Source organism: Heterocephalus glaber, unplaced genomic scaffold, assembly GCF_053883595.1.
Source record: "Heterocephalus glaber isolate CG9 unplaced genomic scaffold, H.glaber_assembly_v1.0 deba00000738, whole genome shotgun sequence".
Classification (NCBI taxonomy): Eukaryota; Metazoa; Chordata; class Mammalia; order Rodentia; family Bathyergidae; genus Heterocephalus; species Heterocephalus glaber.
The window spans coordinates 12,266,590-12,291,725 of NW_028258161.1; the positions used below are offsets into that span (position 1 = coordinate 12,266,590).

Sequence of the window (25,136 nt, forward strand, 5' to 3'; positions counted from 1 at the left end):
GCTGCATGACTACTATCATTTATGAGCCAGCCGGCAAAAAGCAGTGAGTAGCTTGGATGTGCATCTCCATGCTTCAGGATCAGGCTATTTGTCTTTTCTCTGATACATGATTTGTAATGAATTTGTGAGTTTTGATGGCCAAGACCAATAATCAAACTGGGTTTCCTTATTCTATAAGTGAAATTTTAAATTGGTAAAAATACCTATAAAATGGAGTTTAGCTAGGCTATGATCACATTTTCTGTGATGTGGGCTTTAAAGTGACTTGAAATTGTGAAATCCTGCTGTGTCCGTTTTACAGCTCTGAGACTTTAAGCCCTGGGGCGTTTGGGACAGGGCTTGGAGATGAGGAAGCAGCATTTCCTTTGGTAGCCCCTCCCATGTCTTTTCCTAAGGACTCTGATGGTTGAGCTACCAGTTCTCCAGTTCTTCACCAGCATCCTTGTATGTTCATGAACTCTTTGACACCCTCCCATCAAAACTCATCTTTCCTGAATACCATTCTCTTTGTGGTTTAAGTGCTTGATTTTACCTACTGAAATTGCAGTGTTTTAATTCCAAGAATGACCGATACTACTGGTCAGTTCTGCGCATCTAATGACATAATAGATATTGAGGATATTTATTTTAAACCTGAGGACCATAAAATGGCAATGGTGTTTACTCTTTTTTAGTTGAATATTTTTCTGGTTTTGTTTTTAGGGTAATGCAAGCTTCCAGGAATGACTCTGGCCATATTCCTTCCCTTTCAATTTACAGTTTGAAGAGTATTGGCATTAGATTTGGGCTCTTCTTAGTTGGTAGGTTTTTTTTTTTATATTACTGCCTCAATTTTATAGCCTGTTATTGGTTTATTCGGGCTTTTTATATCTTCCTGGTTCAGTATTGGTAATTAATTTGTCTCTAGAAATTTATTCATTTCTTCTGAATTTTCCTATTGGTTTATGACATACTAATGATCTCCTGGATTTCTGCAGTGTCTGTTGTGATTTTGCCCTTTTTCATTTCTTATTGCATTGATTTGTGTCTCTTTCCTTTTTTTTTTTTTTTGCTAAGATCGGCTAAGGGTTTGTCTATTTTGTTGATTCGTTCAAAGGACTAGCCCTAGTTCATTGATATTTTGTATATTTAATTAATTTTTGCTCTTTATAATTTGCTTCCCTGTATTAGCTTTGGATTTGGATTTTTCTTGTTTTTCTAGAACCTTGAGGAGCATCATTAGGTTATTTATTTAGGCTTGCTCTGGTTTTCTGATGTGGGTGTTTATAGCTATAAACTTCCCTCTCAGGACTGCTTTCTGCCCCATAGGTTCTGGTATGTTGTACTGGCATTATCCTTTGATTCTAGGAATGGTCTAATTTCTTCCTTGATTTCTTCTGTGACCTATTGATTATTCATGAGTGTACTTTTTAATCTCTATGTGTTTATATAATATCTATGGTTTTCTTTGCCATTGATTTCTAGTTTCATTGCATCATGATCATATAATATGCATGGTATAATTTCAATTCTTTTTTTTTTCTGGTAGCAGGAATTGAACCCAGGACCTTGTGCTTGCCAGGCAGGCGCAGCGACACTGAGCTACATCCCCAGCCCTAATCTCAATTCTTTTGCATTTACTTAAGTATGGTTTATGGGGTAGTATGTGATATATTTTGGAGAAAGTTCCATGTGCTGCTGAGAATGTGTATTCTGTTGCTGTTAGGTGGAACACTCTGGGTCAGGTGCAGTGCTTTGTAATTTTGCGAAAAAATCATTTGATTAGGCCTAGTTCTCCTGCCTACAGGCCAGCTACGGCATGTCGAGACATAACTCCATTTTGACCTCCGGTCACAACTGAGACCTCAATGGTCCGGTGATGCTGTGATGTTCCAGAACAAGATTACACCAGCTGAAGACATCCTGGGAGGAACAAAATCTTCATCTGCATGGTTCCTCATTTATCTAGGAATTCCGGCACTCTCTGTCCGATGTACTGAACTCGGTCCTGAGTCATTTGTTACATTTTTGTTTCTCCCGAAGTACTGAATAAAAGGTGTGGCAAGCCCTCCTCTTTGCCGCCCAGAGCAGCACTGATCAGGCCCAGAGCTCACCTTCTTCTCCAAGTCTCATTTTTTCTACCTTTCCTGTATAATAAGTTAATTCGCCTTGTGCTGCCATGGCTTGCAGGAGACTAGGACTTACTGCAGAAGTTCTAGTAACGTTCCCTTTCCCTGTTCCCTACAACTCTGTACATGTCTATTAAGTACATTTGTTTAAAGGTTTGGTTCAACTTTTGATACTTTTTGTTGATATTTTTGTCTAGTTCCTATATTTGTGATAATGGAATGTTGAGGTCTTCCTGCTATGATGGTGTAGATGTTTATCTGATCTTTTTTTTTTTCTCGGTACTGGGAATCGAATTCAGGACTTTGAGCTTGCCAGGCAGGCACCAGCACCACAGAGCTAAATCCCCGGCCCCATATCTGATCTATTTTATCCAGTAGTATTTAAAGTTGAGTGCAGGGGTTTTCAGTGATGTATGTTTGTGACTGTTATTTAGTCGTGTTGAATTGTTCCCTTAACCACTATGTAATGACCTTCTTTGCCCATTCTTCTCACTTTTGTCTTGAAGTCCACTTTGTCTGAAAATAGGATAGCTTCTCTTGCTTATTTTCAGGTTCCAATTGCATGGAATGTTGTTTTTCAGCCTTTAATTTTTAGTCTATGAATTTCTTTTTGGATTAAATCTGTTTCTGTATACAGCATAATGTTGGGTTTTGTTTTTTTGAACCATTCTGCCAATCTATGTCTTTTTTGTTGGTGGTAGGTTTTTGTTACCGTGGATCAAACTTGGGAACTTGTGCTTGCAAGGCAGGTGCCGGAACCACTGAGCTAAATCCCCGGCCCGATCTATGTCTGATTGGGGAATTTAGACCATTCATATTGAGTTATTATCAAGACATACTGATTTATTCCTGTCATTGCATTATTTTCCTGTTGCTAATTCCCCTTTCCCCCCTCCTGCTTAACTGCTTACCCTGTCTGGTATATTTATTCTATTAGACATTTTGGCATTGTTGGCTTCATTGTCTCTTTCTAGGATATCCTTGACAATTTTTTTGTAGTGCTGATTTGGAGGTCAGGATTTTTTTAATGTGCTGTTTATCATGGAAAAACTTTATTTCTCCATCAATTTTAAAAGATAGATTTGCAGAGTGGATATATTAGTCTGAGTTAGTTTTGCAGGGTAGGTGTATCAATCTGAGTCAAGTTGTTTTCTTTTAAGGCTTAAAAACACCTTACTCTAAGTTCTCCTGGCCTTTAAGATTTGTTTGAAAAATATGCTGTAATTCTAATGGGTTGCTTTTCTGTAAAATTTTATTGCTTTTCTCTGAAAACTTTCAAGATTCTGTCCTTGTGTTGGGCTTCTATATTTTGACTATGATGTTTTCTGGAGAGGTTCCTTTCCAATTGTGACTATTTGGGGTTCTATTTGCCTCACTTATCTGTATGTTAAATTCTTTACCCATATTTGGACAGTTTTCTGCTATTATTTCTGTAACAGGGTTTTTTTGCCATTTGTGCTGTATTCTGATTTTTTTCAATAATTCCAATTAATATTAGATTAGTCTTCTTTGTGTCATCTAGGAGTGGTAGATCCATTTTTATGTACTCTTATTGTTTTTAAGGTATGTCTGAATATTTGGTCACTGGCACCAACCCTGTCTTCTTCCATTTCTGACACTCCAACCTCACATTCATTGGTCATTTCTACTGCCCATACTTTCAATAAAATTTTTAATCTAGATTTCTTTATGGTACCTTGACTCTAATACTTTGTTAAACTGGTAATTCATGTGTTACATTATTTTGTTTGGCTTAGCTAGCATTTTATTAGTATCTTTTGTACACTCAATGATTGTTTTATTAAGTCTATTTTGTTTAGTTAAAACTTTTGTGAGCTCACTGAGCACCTTATTGATCTGTTTATTTCCTCTTTTATAATTTCAGATAAGTCAGCTATGTGCCTTTTAATTTCTTTCCCTTTGATGCCTCATGGATCAGCTTAGGGGGAGTTGGGAGTTTTAGTGTACATTCTTTGCCTTATCCTCTCATGTTTCTGGGGTGTGTGTGTTGTGTAGGTGTGTATGTGCTGAGGGTTGAGAAAGTGGAAATGCTTTATTGCTTATGTGGAGATCTCTTTGGTTAGTGTCTGCATTTCAGTGATGCACTCTGATGTGACTAATTGTAGGCCTTGTCTCTCTCCCAAGATCCAACTACTTCTGTTAATTTGGGAGGGGAGGCTGCAGCATAATTGGCCCAACAACTATTTCTCCAGGAAAGGACCATAGTATTGATAGTGATACAAAGACAACCCAGACACTGACATACAGAAAAAAACAATAGCAAGAACTATGCCGTTATGCAGAAGCAACTAAATCACCAATAATACAGTCAGACAAACTGGATATTGAACCAATAAGGTAGCATCATTAACCATAGGAAAGAGATACATAATTATAATATAAACACAAAGATAACCCAAATAGTGACATACAGTAAATATCTACTAAACGCAACAACTATACCTCTGCTAACAGTAGAAAAGAACTGAACGGTAATAGAATAAACTAAATGTCTAAAGATTAATAAACTTTAATGGTTATACTATTAACGATAGAGGAGGTGGGAACATGAGAATGAAAGAAGTAAAATCTGAAAAATAAAGAAAAAAAGTGAAAAGGGAGAGAAAAGTGTGATGGTTGAATGATTCTGTCAACTTGAGAAGTTTGGTTAAGAAGCTTAGCCAAATCGGCTCAGCAATTCCACACCCTAGGGCCTGGGAGATCGACCCGGTGGGGGGGGGGGTGCCCCTTTCCTGGATGTTATAAAGGGGAAATGAAGAAAGACATAGCTGCTTCTGTTCCTTTGCGGAGTCTTCAGCCTCTAGTGCAGATCCTTTAGCCTTCTATCCCATTGGCCACCTGATACGGACTCGTATGAGACACAGCAGTGAGCGCCAGACCTTTGACTAAATCCTTCGGTCTCCAGTGTGCAGACAGACCCTCTGACTCTTCCTCATCCGACTCTGGGCGGTTGCTGTAAGCCAACCTTGTAAATTCTTATATATTTATCTATCTTGTGTTGTATCTGTTTCTCTAGTAAATACTGATACAGTGAGATAAAGGAGCCTATTAAGTAGAAGGAAATTAATAGAATTAAAGTAACAGAAAAGAACAAGAAAAAACAAAAAGTTAAAACAGAAAAAAAACGTTTCAAATCCCAAACAACAACAACAAAAAGTCTAAAAGGGCCTCTGTGTTCTTCAAGGTCTGCAGTTGTGGAATTCAGCACAAATAGGGGAGGGATAGCAAGTCAGTGCAGAGATCTATTTTGTTTCCACACTCATGTTTTTGTGTGTGAATGCTGAATCTTGCCCTGCCTTTCCTGCTGAGCATGACCGATCAGTGGTGTCCACCCGATGGCTGCAGTCACTCCATCAGTTTCCACTTTCCGTCTCCCTCTCTACACACCAAGTCATGGTTTTCTCCACCTAGCTTTATGGCCTATGGGTCTGTGAGATGCTCCCCCTGCTCCAGAGGCCCCTGTTTTGTTTGGGGTTTTTTTTTCCACCTTATGCCTAAAATCTTAAGGCTTTTTTTTGGGTACTGGATATCGAACTCAGGACATTGTGCTTTTGAGGCAGGTGGCGGCACCACTCAGCTAAATCCCTGGCTCTCTTAAGGCTTTTTAAAAAAATTAATCTGGGTTGGGGATTTAGCTCAGTAGTGCCGCCGCCTGCCTTGCTAGCGCAAGGACCAGAGTTCGGTCCCCGGTATCCCCCCAAAAGAAACCCCAGAAATTAACCTTATTGGTATATTTTAGGTATCCATTATGATCACATTCATCATTGGGAATTTGTACCTGTACATGATATATCTTAGTTCCTGTTTTTTTTCATTCCCCTTCCCTCCCTTCCACCCTTCCCTATTTACAAAAGCTTTGTTTTTTCCTTCTTTTCTCATATCCTCCCCTTCCCCTTTGAACCTTTGCTTCCTATTTCATATTATCTATTATACATTTTGGTCCTCATTCACACTTTCGGTTTCTCACACCAGAGAGACAATTCAGTGTTTTCACATGTGTGTCCTATTTATTTCACTGAAGAGTATGGCCTCAATATGCATCCATTTAACTATAAATGTCTCTAATTTATCATCCTTTATGACTTAGTACTCATTTTATAAAACAAAAACAAAAAACCACCCACATCTTCCTTATCCAGTCACCAGTTGAAGGGCATTTGGGCTGTTTCCAACACTTGGCTATTACAAACTGTGCCACTATAAACATGGGTGCACATATATCACTGTGGTATGATGCTTTTAATTCTTTTAGGAAGATACCCAGCAGGGGAATAGTTGGCTCAAATAGGACTTCTAATCCTAGTTTTTTGAGGCTTCTGCACACTGCTTTCCACAGTGGTTGCACCATTCTACACTCCCATCAACAGAAGAGTTGCTTTTATCCCACAGCCCAGCCAGTATTTGTTACTGATTTCTTGATAGCAGCCATTCTTTCTGGAGATGGAATCTCAGTATTTTCATTTGCATCTCTCGAATGATTGCACCCTATGTTGTGGCAACCATCCAACCTGAGTCATATCCTTGGTCACGTTAGTAGAAAGAGAAAATAAATGTACTACTGAGTTCTATGCTGGATGTATGTAATGGAATGGGACGGGGGTCTGCAAGCAGTCCACTGGACTTAATCCAGCACTTTCAGACCCAGACCCCTCTGGAAGCAACCCATGCCCAGTATGGCTTTTCACCTCAGAGGACAGAGGGTCCCTGTGTCTTTCTCAGTCTTAGTTTAAACTTCTCGGGGAGTCTATGTGTAGCCTGTGCCCTCTCCACAACTGTCTCTTATTGCTGCCTCCCACCTCATCACTGTGGGAGGGTGACACCAGAAACCATGTTCTACAGTTGTTTTGTGTCTGTGTTAAACAATTAACTCCTTCCCAAAATGGCTCCTAATCAAACATACTCAAACATGGTAAGCACTGGACTGGATTTCTTCTCCAACTCTAGCCTGCTATTCAGAAAGTCACTTTCTGAGTAAAACCCCATGCTGTTTTTGCAGTTTACTGTAACTGTGGGCTTTTCTTGAGCTAGCACTTCTGGGCTGATCTGTTGTTTCTCCCTGTAGCTGCCAATGCTCTCTTAGACTTACCTTGTGTTGGCTCCCTGGGAGCTGGAGTGAGCTTTCCAGATAAATCTCATCCTTTTCTCCGCACTATGCTGTTTCTCCAGTTTCTCTGTGGTTTCTGGTTTTCCCTTCAGCTCCCTCCCCATTCCCTGAAATATACTTTTTTTTTCTCATCAAATTGTTGTTTTCCAGGTATCTTGATTCTAGATCCGAGAAAGGGTGTATTTTGCTGCTAGTCTCACTCTCATATTTTGACCTCTCGGATATTTTAAGTGTGTTGTACCTATTAATATTTACTATATTAGAAACTAAACCTGAAAGATTTAAAATGCAAGCCTGCACATACATTCTAATAGCAATTAGAACTATCCCCCATTCAGCATTAGAACTGTGGCTTTATGATATAGCACATCTCTGAAAATCTCCACTATACACTTAGAGAAGAATGAAAGTAAAAACAGCAAGAACAGTTAGTATTATTTGGCTCGTTGGAGGCCTTGAATGGATCTTGAACTCCAAAGATTCTGATTATAGCTTAGAGAACCATTATTTTAAACCATATATAAGGTTCATGGATCTCAAATGATAAAGGAGCCCTTATTGAGGAAATATGGATCTTAAAGTTTCACCTCCATTTTTCTTTCATTTGTCTTAAAAAGTTTAAACCTGACAACTTTGTTTATAAAGAAAAAAATATTTTGTTGTGTATTCATTTCCTGTCTCATGCCACTCCATACTCTTTGGATTTAGTGTGCATCTATCCTATTTTTAGATGGTCACTAAGGCAGTCACTTTTCATATAAATTGATGATGTTTATACAAGGACTAAAAAAGTGAATTCTAAACATATTAGAGCACTGAAGAAAGATCATATTATAATTCAGTTTTTAGTTTAAAGTATTCATTAAATCCTATGTCTTTAGAATAAACAATTGTCAACAATATTTAAATATAACATAATTAGACATACTTTGTTAATACACAAATTCCTATCCCTGAAGAATCTTAACAAAAAACAATGCTCTCCTAGAAAAAATATGTAATAGTTTCCTGAATCAAAGTAATACTAATAAATAAAAATGTAGAAAAACCAACAAATGATAAACTTATCTGAGTTAATAGCAAAGATAGGACATATAAAATACTACTGTAATATTTTGCTACAGTATGAAAAAGTAGCATATGAAAAAGTAGTATATTTTGGAGGCACAAGAGGACATGGGACTACTCCGAAACAACAATTTGTACCAGTTAGTTGCATTTAGATTACTATTTACACTCTAATAAATAACTTTACATTCAGATTTTTTGAGATTGAAATTCTATTAGCTTGACCCTCAGTGATAAGACTTGTCAAAGATCTGGGAATTTGAAAATTGATGATAAATATCAGTCAGTGCTCATTAGAGAAACAGATTTAATGCAAGATATATATATAAATACATAAGGACTTACAAGACTGGCTTACAATGGCTGCCACGGAATAAGGTGTGGAATAGTGCCTGTGGACTGGAAATCCAAAGGATCCAGTCAAATGCCTGGAGCTTACTGTGGTGTCTGGTGGGAGTTCATATCAGGAGGTTGAAGGGTCTGTAGTGGGAGGCTGGGTCTGTGCTAGAAGGCTAAAGTCTATACCGGAAGCCAGAAGATGATGTCCAAGGTGAAGGTGAAGACTGGAGATCCTCTGAATTAACAGAAGCAAGCCTTCCTTCCTTATTTCCCTTTTATACCATTCGGGTCACAATCCTGCCCAGGAGGTGTCTTCTGTCTTCAGTAAATCCCCTCAGCCACACCCAGAATTCTGATCCAATATTGTGGAGCATGTCTTACTCAAGTTGACACGGTTAACTATCACAATATCCATTTTTTTGTTTCCATTTATTAGTATGTTTGTAGTACATAATGATTATATTCATCATGGGGAGTTACATGTAAATAACACACCTTACTTCTTTTTTTATTCCCCTTTCCATTTCCCCCATCAATTTCTTGGCCCACTTCCATTTTGCAAAAGTTCTATCTCCCTATTTTCATATGATCTGCCAACGCCAAGTGCAGGACAGGCAGGTGCTCAGGCTGAAAACGTTATCTGTCAGTTATCAGCTCCTAATCCTTCCCTTGGGAAGATGGTTTTATAGTCTGGATCTTAAATGTCCTGTAGAGGCCCATGTGTTGAAGGCTTGGTTGACAAGCCCTGGCACTAAGCGGAGGCCTTGAACCCTTTAGGAGGTGCTGCCTAATGACAGGCAGTTGGGCTATGTAGGTGCCCTTGAATGGGATATGAGATCCTGACCCCTTCCCTGATGTCTCTTTTTCCAGGCTTGCAGGAAGAGAAACAGCTTCCTTTGTCACATGTGTCAGTCAGCTACGAAATATAGAGTTTGGATGTTAAGCCCAACAACGTGTCAGGCCTGGGCCCCACAGCCAGATCCTGTGGAAAGAGCCTCGGAACTATCAAGTGTTGGACATCATTGGCCAACGTGTCTACCAAGGTCCTGCTGGCAGAACATCTTGCCGCTGGGACACTGGTGGCCATTAAGAAGCTACAAAAAAAGAAACCAGAACCCGCCTTCATTACTGCTGAGGTAGAGCTCTTAAAGGAGCTATGTAGCACTGCCATGGCCAGGGTTTTGTCCACAAAGACCTCAATCAAACCTGACATCTTATTGGACTCTCAAGAAAATATCAAGATCACTGACTCAGGGTTGAGGAAGAAGTTTGTTCCTGCGCAGAGTATGACCTTTTGTGGCTGGACAGCAAGGTAGCTACCCGAGGAATGATCTCGGCATTATACTATTCAGGTTAGTTGTGGGTCATAACCCTTTCCATGGAAGGGCTGGCTTCTGGTGCAGCAAAGCCAAGCGGGCAGATACTCCTGTCCTCCCTCCCTGCCTCCCTTCTCACCTACAAAACCTCATTTGAAAGCTTCTCACCCACAACCCCACAAAGAGACCAACACTAGAGAAGGTCTTGCAGTACCCATGGTTCTGCTTGGACATACCTTCTAATCCTCCTCCTGAGCTGCTTCCCAAGCAAGCACAGGAAGACTGCAATCCTGGGCGTCATGACTAGGACTGACCCACCGAAAATCACAGTATAATAGAAACCGAAGGCTCAGGCAATATGACCAGTAGAAGGCCACATTTTGCGGGGGTAAGCTTAAAATTCAGGGTAAAGCCTGAGAACGAGAGGGTAGCGCAGTCATCTTCCCCAGATTCTGGGCCCTCCGCTCTGAAAAGCAGAAGGGCTGGCGGGCCCTTCCTTCCCCCCCCCCCCGGGCGAAGCCCCTAGGACAGCAGGTGGCAGAGGCTCCCTGTCGCCCATACCCAGCTGCAGCCCCACCCCATGGCCTGCCTGGCCAGCCCTGAAGTATCTGCTCCAGCTCCTGCACCTCCTGTCCCCTGCCTTCAATGGAAGGCAGATCTGGAAGGTGCTGAAAAGACCACAGCCTGCCTGCTGCCCCTGCTGGCTCTGTCGGTACGAGTCACCGGACGGATTTTACTTAATCTCTCTGCGCCTCGCTTCCTCGCCCACCACCGCCTACTCGCTCCTCGCCCCGAGGTACCGGGCGCCCAGGCGACTCCGGTCCCGACGCCGAGACTTCTGCGCTGCGGCCGCGCACTGCCCGAGCCCGGACCGCCCGGAACGGCTCACCCCTCTGTCCAGAGACTCCGGGCGCCTCCCACCGAGGGGAGGCCTGAAACGGGCCCTCTTCTCGGCTCCTGCTCCGCCCAGAGCGTCGGGGAAGCGGCAGCCACAGAAACGCCTCAACACTGAGACCTCGCCACAAATGCGGGATCCGCCCCTAACGGACTGACGTCAACGGACCGACGTCAACGGAGGGACGCAGAGGACGGCGGCGCATGCGCAGGTCAGGCGGGAGGTAACGGTCCGCTTGTATCACAATCAGTGGCCAAAGCTCAGTCACCATCGCCAGAGTTTGGAAAGACAGCCTTGACAGAAACAGAAAAGGTGACTTCTGGAGCCGTGTCTACTAGGGAATTATACCCGGCAGGACCTGTGCAAATCAGCAAACAGAAGACAAAGAAGGTGAAGTAGAAGCCAACCCTAGAGAACCTCTGGACGCCTTTATAATACTGTGGTTCTGGCTTTTCAAAAATCATTTTGTGGCAAAAGTTTGCTTTCTGTTTTATTCCTCTTCGGAAACCTACAGTCAAACAATGTATTCATTTTTCTTCGTGGCTGTTGTTTTTTGAAACGGGAGTCTCTATTAGTTTGGGCTGGCCTTGAACTTGCTACCTAACTCAGGCTGCTCTCGAACTCACGGCGATCTTCTTGCCTCAGCCTCCCGCGTGCTGGGATTGCAGACATGTGCCACCATGCCCGGGTCAGAATGCCTTTTAATAACACATTTGTATTCTTCCTACGTAACCAAACCACACAAAAATTACAAAGAGAATTAGAAGAAAGTAATTTAGTTTAGACTAGCAGCATAAATTTCAGAATGGGTGCCAGGATTTTCAGAATTTTGGGACTAGGTATGAAAAACAGCAATCTAAAAATTGCCTACTCAGAGACAACCTAGTTTCTTTATTTCACAGCTCTGAATTCACAAGTATTATAAGTAGGACATTTAAACAAAAAACCTGAATGAGTTTCCTCAACATAGGAAGATGTAAAACAGAAAACCTACAAAATAAACGTAAGCAACTCAAACAGTTCTGTTGTTCATTTCACATCTCATTTGATCCCTCTGTCAGTTGAGCAGAGAGCTCATTCCTCCAGGGACCCCGGTGTGTACATTTGTTCATTTACTGAGACTTCCTTCAAGGCTGGCACTGACAATTCCGTATCCTAAATGCTTCTGGAAGCATTCGCTCAGATGAGGCCTGCGTGATCTTTACATTGCGCTGTGGCCTTCTCCTAACACCTCTGCTCCCTTTCTCCTCCTGCCCGTCATGTTCATCCTAATATTTACAAATACCTGCCCCAATGCAAACATGACCACGAACCACTCCTCAAGCATTGAAATCCAAGCATCGTAAGATTGCAAATAATCCTTTAATAGTCTGACCTCTGCCTTTCCTTCTTTAGTCCTTTTCTATTTGTGCCCTTTCCCTGGCATTACCAAACTGCTGGTGATGTTCTTCTCACCAATCCCTGTGTTTGTAGACAAGTACAGGTAGGCAGTGCCAGTCTCCTCTTCCTCTCGTGCCGCTGCTTTTCATGCTCTTGCCCTTTGCTGCCCTCCATCTCGCTGACCTCACTCTTAAGTCTCAGCTCCAGCATTCCCTCTAGAAAAGCCATTCCTGACTCCTTGGTTGACACTCTTAAAACCCCAGTGCATCGCACTTAGAGGAAATCAATGATTTTTGAGTAAAACAAAGACTACTTCTGCAGAGATGATTTAAAAGACTGTCTCTTCTGGTCCAGGAGAAAGAGAAATGTACAGAAATACTTTATAGTTCAAGTGCTAAAGATGCAGTAGAAAAGTTGTTGGAGTACTAAGCCCTGAGGAGACCCCTGTTTATCTAAGGAAAGATAAGTGTAATCAAGGAAGACTTTTGTCTCAGAACAAACAAACAAAAAATTTGTTAGGGTAGTGAAAACATTTCAAATATAAGGAAAGGGTAAATTCACAGATAAAGGTGTGAAAAGTAACAGTAATTTTGAGAACTGTTAAAGATGAACAATACTCTTAGCAGGTTGTTAAAAGTTACTTATTACGAGGTACAGAATAGTGCACAGTGTGGATTTATGGTTCTGTGGTACTTTTAAATTTTGTTTCTGAAGGTTTGTTGATTTACACTAAGTGGATGAATTTGTGGATGAATCTTTGAGATGTTTGTATGCTTTACAGCTAGTGCCTCTCTGGGTGATCTGTTGAAAGTCTTGGAGTATTAGAAGGATTACCTAAATGAATAAACATTCATCTAAAGATTAGGCTTAACTTACATTCTTAATTGGGGGAATAAAAATAAAATTTTAATAATAATTTTTATTTTCTATTTTCATAAAAACTATCCTAAGTAGCTTATTCTAACTAAATATATACATGTGTCCACAGAACCAGACCTAGGAGTGACATCAGAGGAGGAACAGAAAAGGCTTGATGGCAGTGAACATAACCAGCTCAGGTATGTAAAACTTTTAAATTTCTCGTGTAATTGTTTTCTTTAAGAATGTAACATAGGCCAAATGAAAATAACTTTCAAATTAGCCTTTCAAGAGATCATAATTTAATATTTAAAACATTTTAACTAGTTATTCAATTTAAAATATTCTTAGAATCTTTAATGACATACATAGCCAAGCATTATCCTTGGAAATGAGGCAGAACTTTTTCTGAACAATTGATTGTGCTTCCATTTGTACAAACTCCTTGTATAATAAAGGAAGTAAGATCAAATTTGAGTCCTAATATTAAGCAGTTGAAATTATGAACAATGCAACAGGGAAAAATTACAACAATATAAACCCACCAAGTTGAATTCATGTTAAAGTCTGATCATTCCTAGTGGCTCAAATTTTGTAGTTCCATTTTACCATGTAATGTCTGCCTTTTAGTTTCTAAATGACTTCACTGTCTACACTGAGTGAGAGAATAAGGTCATAAAATCAACCCCACTGCCTCTCAAGAGAGTCACACCTTCCAAAATGAGACCTTTGGTGTTAGGGAACAAACAGTGGCTTTCTAACTTACCTCATTTTCAGCAGGAAATTGGTAAATATGAAGATTTTATCTACTTGTCTGTAGTGGGCATTAGAATATATTAAAAGTGGACTTAGGGTCAGGGATTTAGCTCAGTGGTTCCACTGCCTGCCTTGCAAGCGTAAGGACCCAAGTTTGATCCCCGGTAGCAAAAAAAAACCAAACTGGATTTAAGGCAAATAGTCCATTCACATGCCTTGTGCCATCCTAGTGTACAGTTCAAATTAAAATTTGGTAATTTGTTTTTCTTTATGATTGATGTTCATTGATTTTTGGCTCTGAATAAAGTTTGCCAATTCTGAATAATTAAAGTTGGCCCATTCTATTGATCTTTAGAAAAAAAATTTCAGTGTACTCAAAGATCCTATTATTTAAGGTATAATGTAGTAAAAAGATTTTCTGTCTGAAGAAGCCCTTGTGTTATTAAAAAAAATCTAATTCATTTCTGGAAACTTTAACACATTTGAATTCAACTTACTCCAAATAAACAGCAACAAAATTAAGTATCTGATTCAGTTTTTTTCTTATTTTAAACTAAGATAAATTGCTTCACTTCTCAGTTACAGTCCAGTGTAACTAAGTAAGTATATATTAAGTATATATATTTAACTAAGTAAATAAGCATATATTAAGAAATCAATCAATTAAATTTTAATTATTTAAACATGTTTTTGTCTATATTCTTTTATTACTTAAAGGTAAAGTTATTTTTAAAACATATATTCCAATAGAAAAGACATCTGTCTTAATTACTCTTCTCATTGCTGAGACAAAATACCCGATATCCAAAGTTAAAGGAGGAAAGGTTTATTTGGCTCATAGTTTGTAGAGGTTTCAGTCCATAGTCATAAAAAAGTCATGAAAGATTACACTTATCATTTCTGTATTTTTTAGTATGTATGTTTTATATCAATAATAAAGAAAGGAAAATAGACATATATTAATAAAATTTCTCAAGAATTTTGCCAGCTGTTTTTAAAAGCTGGCAATAAATTTAAAGAAGTTATATGTAAGTAATTGAATTACTAAATCAAACCTTCCTAAATCACACTAAGTGGAAGGGGTAGAAACTAAAAGAAAAGAAACAAGGACTTTTAAAATTTGATAGAGTAGATTTCCACTATATTCCAGAACCCTGAAAACTAATTATACTTAGTTATTTCTAATTTTGCTGGTAAAACCTGAATGGCCAAGTTGTCAAGTTAGTATACATCAGCAGGAGTCTAATAAGTGTGGATTTAGCCAAAAATCCGGCATCCATATCTATCTGTGGCTTTAATACACCTCTGCTAGCAAAGTAAAGGTGAAGGTATGCAATGGGTGAATAAATCTAAACATGTAATTTCAAATATTGGAGTGGTTCAAATTTATGTCTTATTGAATAGGTCCACTATTTGAAAATTTAGACAAGCAACACCTAGGAATAGAAAGGAACTTTTTCTTCTAATGAAGCACATCTACAAAATATCTAATATCATATTTAGTGGTGAAAAATTGAGTGATTTTCCTGAGAACCTGGAATAAGACAAAGATGTTTATTTTCACCAAGTCTTTTTAATATATTAGTAGAGGTTTGGCTAGTGCAAAAAAGCAAGAAAAAGAAAAAGAATAATAAGTGCTATGAAAGAAATAAAACTTTATGAGTGTGTTCAATGAAAATCAATCCAAATAACCTACAAAGTACTACAATAATTAAGTGTATCAAGCTAATGAGTCAAAGGTCAGTATACAAAAATTAATTGTATTCCTACGTTAGCAACAAATAATTGAATTACTACATAGACAAAATGTAAACATATTAAAAATATATTTTCATTATAACAAAAAAAATCAAATACTTAGGAACAAATTTAATATAGAACATGCTAGATATTTGTCATGAAAACTACTGAATGTTATTGAGAGAAATTAAAAACCAAATTAATGGAGATGTACATCATGTTCATAGATTGGAAGACTCAATATTGTTAAAAGGTCAACTATTCTTAAATGAATCTATGTTTATCAATATTAAATGAATCTATAGATTGAATCCAATTCCAATCAAAACCCAAGAAAAAAAAAAGAAATGGGAATTTTACAATTTATATAGAAATATAAGCTTTAGAACAGCCAAAACAATCTTAGAAAATGAACAAATATCTAGATAACATACCCTACAAAGTTTTCACAGTTATCATAAAGTACAGAGGACATCTGACTTACGAACTCAATTCATTTTTAAGGTCTGGTTGTAACTCAAGTTGGTCATGAAGGCCGAGGCTCCTATACACAGCCTTCAAAGTCTCTCTCCTGTATGCAAGCAGATCCTAGTGTCCCTAGAGAGACAATGGCCCAGGATTTCTCAATGAACCTCACACAGGAGGATGTTGTAATGTTCCTTCCAGAACTCTTTAAGGGTTAAATCTGTATCTGAGACCATCTGGAAGCACAAGTGGCCAGCATTTGGGTCATAACTCAAGACTTAGGTTGTTAAATTAAAACTAAAATTCCAGTCGTAACCCAAGGTGTTGGTATGTCAGGCTGGTTATAACTCAAGGGACCACTATAATTAATAATTAATACTAATTAATATAGTATTAATATTAATTAATGTCATAATATTGCACAATAGACAAAAATGGAACAAAATAGAGACCCACACATATTCAGGAAAGTGATTTTCAGCAGCATCAATGCACTTCAATGGGGAAGGAAAACATGTTCAATGAATGGAAACAGAAAAGCTCATATCATTATAAGACAAAAATCACCCATGATCCCTGCCTTGCGCCATTCCTGAAATGTAGTTTTAATTGGATGATAGACCTTGTACCATGGATCTGTACCACTCATGACCCTTTCAAAACTTCTGCTTCCAGGCAAGGTGGAGTAACAGGGATTACGTTTGTCCTCCTTTTGGGAATAAGCTTTTAAAAATCAGACAAAATACACAACAATGAGGACTCAGAAGTCGCCATCCATAAACCAGAAAATGAAACCCCACTAGACCCTGATGCGCCCTGATCTTGGGCTTCTCAGTTCCAGAGATGTCAGAAAGAAATTTCTGTCTTTATAAGCCGCCCGGTGCATGGTATTTTGTTAAAGCACTCACAGGGATTAAGACAGATGAGGACACAATTATGTGCAACTGTAAATACAAAAGCACAAATAGAATAAAAGCAAAAGGATGGAAAAGCCAGGTCATATTAATACTACAGCAAAAGAGAGGTGCAGTAGATATATTAATATTATATGGACTTTAAACCAAAGAATATTGCCAGAGATACAGATTTTTTTCTTTTGACACTGGATCTCGCTATGTATGTTCAGTCCAGGCTGGCCTTGAACTCACGACTTACCCCAGGCTGACTGTGAACTCACGGCAATCCTCCTGCCTCAGCCTCCCCAGTGCTGGGATTAAAGGTGTGTGCCACCACTCCTGGCCCTGTTTTCATAATGATAAAGATATCCATTCATCAAGAAAACAAAATAATCCTAAATGTTCATTCACCTGACAACAGAGCTTCAAACTATATGAAACATAAACTGGTAGAAGCGTGATGTGGTGGTGCACACCTGTAATCCCAGCACTCAGGAGTCTGAGACAGGAGGATCACCCCATGTTCAAGCCCAGCCTGGGCTAGAGTGAGGTCAAGACCAGCCTAAACTATATAGTGAGACCTTGTCTCAAAAAACAAAAACAAAACCAAACAGAAAAAGAAACTGGTAGAATTGTGCACTAAAGTCAGAGACGCCAATTGCTCTTCAATGGCTGACAGAGGGAGGAGACAGAATACCAAAGGTTGGAGAAGCCTGGAACAACACCATGAACCAGTCTGACCCAGTGGAGACTTGTGAGACACTCCATCCAACAACACAAGGATCTTTTTCAGTCCACACGGACTCCTTACCACGAAGGAATGTGTTCCGTGACATAGAACAAGTCTCAATAAATGGGAAAGGGTTCAAGCCATACAAAGTTGTTCTCACATCTTAAATTAATTATATGAGAAATCAGTAATACGAAGAAATCTGGAAACCCCACAAATATCTGGAAAAAAACCCTAGAGTAGGTCTAGGAAAAAAGCAAAAAAAAAAAAACATATTTCAAGTGGAATGAAATCACAACACACAGAAAGTTATGAGATGCAGGCGAAGGAAGTTCTTCCAGCAGCACTGAAGGCCTAGATAAGGAGAGGAGGTCTTGGGTCAGTGTGCGCAATTTGCACCCGGAGTCAATGAACGCCGGAAGCAGAAGTTACTAGGAAGGAGAAGTCACAGCCGGCAGAAACCCGCGAAGAAGACCCGGGGCCCTCGCGGCTGCGGGGTGGCAGCAGAGCCAGAGCGAGGAAGAAGCCTCGAGGCGGGAAGAAGGCGGGTGTGGGAGCGGGCAGCTGGGGGGACCCGGCCCGCACTGTCAGGGCTCCCGGAGCCTGAGCCCGCGGCGCCTGCCCCGCGCTTGCGCAGCTGCCTCTGCTATCGCGAGAGCTGCTCGGCGAGGTGGCCGCGCGCTCCCAGACGGGTGTTAGCGAGGCGGGCGCTGCCCGGTGATCTCGGGCGCTGAGCTCGCGGCCGTGCATTCTCAATTCCTCCTGCAAGGAGCGGCAGTGCAGTGGGTTTTCTGCGGTATGCGACGTCCTCTAGGATGGCCCGTAGGAGGGGGACGTCGTCTGCTGGCAAAGCATCATACTGCTTGTCTTTTCCTGAAGTGTGTGTGCATTTTTTGGCAGATACGTTGCAGAGGCGAATATGTATTAAGCAGTGCTTTATCTGAATAGCACCTTTACTTAAGGGTAACCCCCACCACAGCTGGGTATAGAGCATCCAAATGTAAGTTACAACACACTCACAGGTTCTGACAATCTCGGCTCCCCTCTGCACCCCTCTCTTGCTCCCGCAAATACTCCCTCAGACCCCTCAACACTAGCCGTTTGCTCCAGCTGTAAAGTTACTCCAACCAAATCCAGCCTCCTGTTTCTCATCTATTGGTATCCTCTTCTCTCTCTCTCTCTTCTTACTGATTTACCCTTTCCCTTTCTCTCTGCCTTTCACGTGCTCCCTCCCATCACACCCGGTCTGCCTGTCAGTATACAGTACATGCTGTACAGGGCATTGATAAAAGGGGGAATTGTTAGAGCAAATTTTAATGTCCATGACTGATGTACATTTGACCTTGCAAATGTTTGCAAATCACACATCTGATACAGAGAATGGATCTGGAATATATGGATCTCTCAAAACTGAACAATAAAAAATAAGGCCAGGTGTAGTGGCAAACGCCTACGTAAGGCCAGCCTGAACTACAAAGCAAGACCCCGCCTCAAAAAAAAAAAGTAATCTAAAAAGTGAGCAAAACATTTGAACAGACACTTCTCCAAAGAAGATAATACATGGCAGGTAAGCACCTTTTCAACATCATTGGTCACTTAGGAAATGCACGTTAAAACTAATAAGGGGATACCTCTACATTTAGGATGTCTCAAACTGAAAAGATTATACCAAATTTGGTTGTAGATGCAGAATAACTGAAGCATTCATAAATTTCCAGTGGGGAAATAAAATTGTTGAATCAATTCTTGGCAGTTTCTTAAAAAGTTGAATATGCTTTATCAAATGATCTAAGCGTTCCAGTCCTAGGTATATACTCTAGAGAAATTTAAGCATATGTCCATGCAAATACATTCATGGTAACTTTATTTCCAAATGCTGTGGGAAATAAGCCAAACCAAAGTTAGCATATACTGTATGATCCCATTTATATAAAATCCTACAAAACGCAAGCCAACCTGTCGTTACAAAAAGCTGGGTGTGGAGACACACACCTGTGGTTCTAGCACTCTGGGAGGCTGAGGCAGGACGGTGGCTTGTTTAAGTCCAGCCTGAGCAACTCAGCATCTTAGTGAGACCCTGTCCAAAATTAAAGAGGAGCTGGGGATGTAGCTCAGTGTGAAAGCCCTGCGCTCAACCCTCAGTATTCGACTGGGGGAGGGAAGGTAAGTGGAGAAGGGAAGAGAAGGGAAAGAATTACCCCAGAGGGGTGCAGAAAAATTTGGGGGGTGATCGATACGTGCATGTATATACATATGTGTGTGTGCGTGTGACTGTGTGTGTCTGTGTATCCAAATTTACAAATTATTGGGACTGTCCAGGATGGAGCTGAGCCTTAGAGTACTCGTCTCCCTATGCAAGGCCCTGGGTTTGTTTCCAGCATCACACACACACACACACACACCCCTTACAAATTGTGTACTTTATCAGTGATTCACTGTTTTTCAATTATACTTTGGCAAAGTTTTTTTTGTCTCTACTCCCTGATCATTATTAGAACTCTAAGTACAATTATTAACAAATGTTTCTGAAACTGTTTCCTAACTATATTGTAGGCTGAGAACTCTGCTAATTTATGTTCCTGAAGAACATAGTAAAGGCCTGCTCCTTAAACATCTATCACAACCAAAAGATTTACAAGGCAGCATATTAAAAGTATCCAACACAAGTACTGCGAATAAATTTTTCATTAAAATTAACTGCATGCTACATATACACATGCACATATCATTAAGGTATGTATGTCTACATTCCTATATACTAAGGACAATTATTCGCATTATAGAGTAATGCGCCAGAGTTTAGTAATTTGCAAACGTTTCAGGAATCTATCTCTTGGATTAATTAAAAGGCCAACACTTTGTGACTAGAATATTATGTAGGGCCAGGCCTTTTCTTCAGGACCCAGTGCTGGAAGCGGTGAGTTTTTGCTGAATTTTAAGGGATTGAAGTCTGTGGAGGGGAAGAGGAAGATTCGGGTAAGTTATTTCAGACGAAGAAAATGGAAAGGGGAGATAGAGTCTGCTTTGCCGGTCATCCATAAAGATTGTTTTAATAAATTAATTTTTATGATTCGTAAATGTTCCTCAAGGAGGTTGTGATTAAGAATTACTGGGTATGTTTTCACAGGAAATGTTGACCGCATGGAGGAATTCTCCACAGCTGGCCTGGACCCAGGCCCGGGTCTTCCCTCTGTCCAGCTTTCTCCTTCTCCCTGCCTGGCCGGACCCATCCCCACCGTGTTCCCTTCATACTCGCCTCAGACAGAAGTAGAAAAGAGCAAGGCCCAGGGCTGCAGAGAGGAGTGTGGTGGGTCCGGGAGCATTCCCTGCCTTCTGCCTGCACCTGCGAGCCTGAGCCTGCTCCAGGGAGGCCGCCGCTCTGCTGCCCTGGGAAGGCCCTGGAGGAAACCCAAGTCACCACAGTGGGAAGAGCTCCAGGAACCCTGGGAGGCTGCACGTCCTGAACCAGGAGAGAGCTCGGAAAGCAGAGCCTGACCTGAGCCCAGAAAGGAACCTAGCAACGCGGGGCAGGAGTGAGGCAAGTGAGCACTTTAAGTCAAAGTTCCCCAAGAAGTCTGGGAGCCATACATCGTCCACGTGCCTAAAGGCTGAAAGGGGCTTTTTACAGCATTCTTTTCTGCTCATTAACTGTTTCTCTCCAGTTCTGACCCAGAGTGTGGCAGAGGCCTGGTCAGGTCAGCAACCAGAGTCTGCTTTCTAAGCATGTAGTTCACTGTAGTCTCACAATAATAAATACAATAATGGGGGCATTGTTATCTTTCAACACAGGGAGAAATGTAATCTGAAAAGGAATCTAGCACTTAGGGCAAGCACATCTTAGTTTGTTTTAACGTGTCCAAGAAAACTGACACAGCAATATGCATGAACCTCGAGGATGATATGCTAAGGGAAATAAGGCAGCCACAAAAAAGTCAAATAGCACGTGATTGCATTTATATAGAGTATCTTGAGCAGTCAGATTTGCAGGGACAGAAAGTAGAATGTGGTTTCTAGGGGGCGGGAGAAGGGGACACATGGGGAATTGTTTAATGGGTATAGAGCTTCAGTTTTATAAGAGGAAAGACATTGTAGAGATTGGTTAACAGTATGAATATGCTTAATACTAACCCTTATACTTAAAAATGGTTAAGTTGATAAACTTTATGCTATATATATCTTACCACAATTCAAAATTGTTTTAAGGGCTGGAGATTTAGGTCAGTGGTGCTCCCCTGCCTCAAAAGCGAAAGGTCCTGAGTTCGATCCCTGGTACCAAAAAACAAAACAAAAAAATGTTTTAAAACTAAGGAGGGGAAAAATAAATTCATTAAATAGCCAGATTACTGAAAAAGAGTTGCAGAAAGACTAAATCAAACTTAAAAATAAAAATCTGTGAGGCTGGGTGTGTAGCTCAGTGGAAGAGGACATACTTAGCCAGGACATGGCCTTGTCTTTAATTCCCAGCACCAAACACAAAAACAAAAGCAAAAAGCAACCCACAAACAAAGCAAAACAAAAGTGAAATGAAATGCAATTATATATGTAGTGGGGAGAACAAATGGTGCAAAGGGGCATTTATTGGGACAATAGAGACTTATCACTGTGTTAATCCTGGTACGTGTGCTATTGCATTAAATTTCCAAAGTAACCTTTAAAGTAGACATTCTAGTCCTTATTTTGAAAATGAGAAAATTTAGGTATAGGAAGGACAAACACATTGCCAATGTCCCCACAGCTGATACGCAGCAGAGGGAAATAACAGATTGCTTATTACTAGAAAAGTACTGTTCTTACAAAGGGAAAAAATATTCTTCTAACCTCTCTACTTTTTACTTTTCTTCCTCACAGTACTGGGGATCGAACCCAGGACCTTCACACTGAGCTGCACCCCCAGCCCTTTCTCATTTTTATTTTGCTCGAGGCAGGGTCTCACTAAGTCACTAAGTTGCCCAGGCTGGGCTCGAACTTGCCATCCTCCTTCTGCAGCCTCCCACACTGTGGGATTGCAGGCCTGCGGCACCATGCCTGGCTTCGTTTTTCTTTCTAACCTTACGGAATCCTGACAAGAAAGTTTAAAACTAAGTTGGGCTATCACTTAGGGAAAACAGTGGACAGCAGGGGAAAAGGTTGCAAGTTTATTAGAGTAAGATTGCGATGCCTGACGGAAAGCCATGTCCTGAGAGTGCTGTGGGAGCCTGAAAATGAACTCGAGACCAGGGAGGTGAGAGGCCAGGCTTCCCGTGGTGTGTACAATGGGTGTACAGCGTTTTAGTCTGCGTACTAGATTAAACTGAACTTCTGTCACTTAAACACTTTTCGTATAATTCAGCCAAGGAAATTGTATCACAAGGTCGCAAGGGAAATGGATGGCGTGATAAAAATGAGTAATTTGTGGAAAAATTAATAAAGGGCTATTGATGAGGTGTGGGCAAGGTGGGGGGAACCACCAGGGGCGGCGCAGAACCTTGGGGCTGGGACTCGGGGCTTGACCTCCCCAAGATGAGCACGGAGGGAGCAGCGCGTACTGCAGCTCAGGGAGAGGGCTGCCCGCCTGGGGCGGCGTGTGCTGGCCACAGGCCCAGCAGAAGTGAAGTATTCCCACCTCGCTCTCCTTTCTCCCTTCTGATCTCCCCGTAGATCAGACCCTACTTTAAGCCTCCTGCAGCACAGAGCAAGGTGGAAAAGAACGGAGAGTGAGCCAGGCGTGGTGGCACACGACTGTACTCTCAGTGCTCTGGAAGGCTGAGGCAGGAGATCACAAATTCGAGCCCAATCTGGGCAGTTTAGTGACTTAGGCCCTGTTTGAAAAATAAAATTTTGAAGGGCTGGGTATGTAACTCAGTGTGAAGACCCTGAGTTCAATCCCCAGTACCCTCCCTGCAAAAAAAGAATTGGAGAGTGAACTTAGAGGGGCAAATGGAATGTATCCAGTAAAGAGAATACTATTTTCCAGGCAGGTCATATGCAAAAATAATTTTTTTTTAGTACCGGGGATCGAACTTGGGACCTTGCGCTTGCGAGGCAGGTGCCGGAACCACTGAACTAAATCCCCAGCCCCCTTGCAAAAGTAATTCTAAGAGTGAATTAACAACCAGACCAAGTCCTCTATTTTTGTTAATTAACATATATTAGAAAAGATACTGCAAAACTTTGGGAAGTGTATTAGTTAGGTTTTATTGTAATAATGCTGCATCACAACCAACTCCAAAAATTGCAGTGGTTGATTACAATGATATTTTATTTTTCAGTACCAGGGATGGACCCCAGGGAGCACCGAGCTACAACCCAGCTCTTCTTATCATTTCCCTTTGAGACAGGATCTTACTAATGTGCTCAGACTGGCCTCAGACTTGTGATGGTTCTGTCTCAGCCTCCCAGGTGTCTGGGAATGCAGGCTTGCCTCTCCCTGCTAAGCTGTCCACTTTCTTTTTCACTCTCAAGGACTAGTTCAAATGCATTTGGCTAAGTCAGCTGAGCGTGACCCCAGGCTAAAGGCTGGGTTCAAGTATCACATTCTGAAACCCAGGCTAAAGGATTCAACATTACCTTGTGAAGGCAGATGGTAGGAACACGAAAGGAAAAAGAGAAGCCATGTCTTGAACCTCTGCTTGGAACTGGACGCTGTCACTTCACCGATTCCATCGGCCAATGCGAGTCACTTGACCAAGCCTAATATCAATGGGGTGGGAAAGTCAGTGGGGAGGTAGAATAAATATTTCCTAATTAATCTATTTTACTTAGTAAAACTGCTTTTGAAACGTACTTTTCATAGGACTTCCCAGTCAGTATCCCTATAGATTTTATCCCTTTAACTCTTTTCTCGTAGTAGACAGAAGTTCATCGTTTAACGACCAACCTGTTTGACTTATGGCCCAGGAGCACTGTTCAGAGTTATGACCCACCTCGGGGACTCAGGACCCAAGTTCAGACCCACATTGCAGGACCATGAGTGGCAGTGTGGCCTTAGGGGGGCTTCTTCTACAGTACAGTACTGTGAGATTTACCAATTGTACTGTACAGTGCAGTACTGTAATTTTATGTTCTGTAATACATTACAGTACTACATAAGAGTCATGCAAATAAAAGCAAAGTCATCAAGTTGGAATTTCCTGTGACCATTTCTTTGTTCTAAGAATATTGTAATGTACATAGTACATACAATTCCTCATTTAGCAACCAATTTATTTAATGACTTAGTTGCAGGAACGGAACTTGGTCATTAAGTGAAGAGTGTCTGTATATATTTTTCTTACTTAATAAATCCTCCAATGATTATAATTCTCTGCCAATCACATTTATCATTTTCATTACCAAAAGGAATCTTTTTTTAAAATTTTATTTTATTGGTACATTTTAGGTATATAATATAATGACATTCATGATTGGAAATTTGCACCTTTATATAGTCTCTCTTGGTTCTTATTTTTCCCCCTTCCCCTGCCCTCCCTCAACCCCTCCAC

General features: G+C 40.7%; 1 pseudogene across 1 annotated transcript in view; it reads left to right on the forward strand.

Annotated features, from left to right (window-relative positions):
* The window catches only part of LOC106010816 (DNA polymerase beta pseudogene), a 36,624-nt pseudogene extending 11,843 nt beyond the window's left edge, over positions 1-24,781 (forward strand). The window contains exons 2-4 of the transcript XR_015449463.1: positions 9,511-9,992; positions 13,220-13,289; positions 20,804-24,781. The product of XR_015449463.1 is annotated as a DNA polymerase beta pseudogene (transcript). The remainder of the gene's footprint in view (positions 1-9,510; positions 9,993-13,219; positions 13,290-20,803) is intronic.
* The last annotated feature ends 355 nt before the right edge of the window (positions 24,782-25,136 follow it).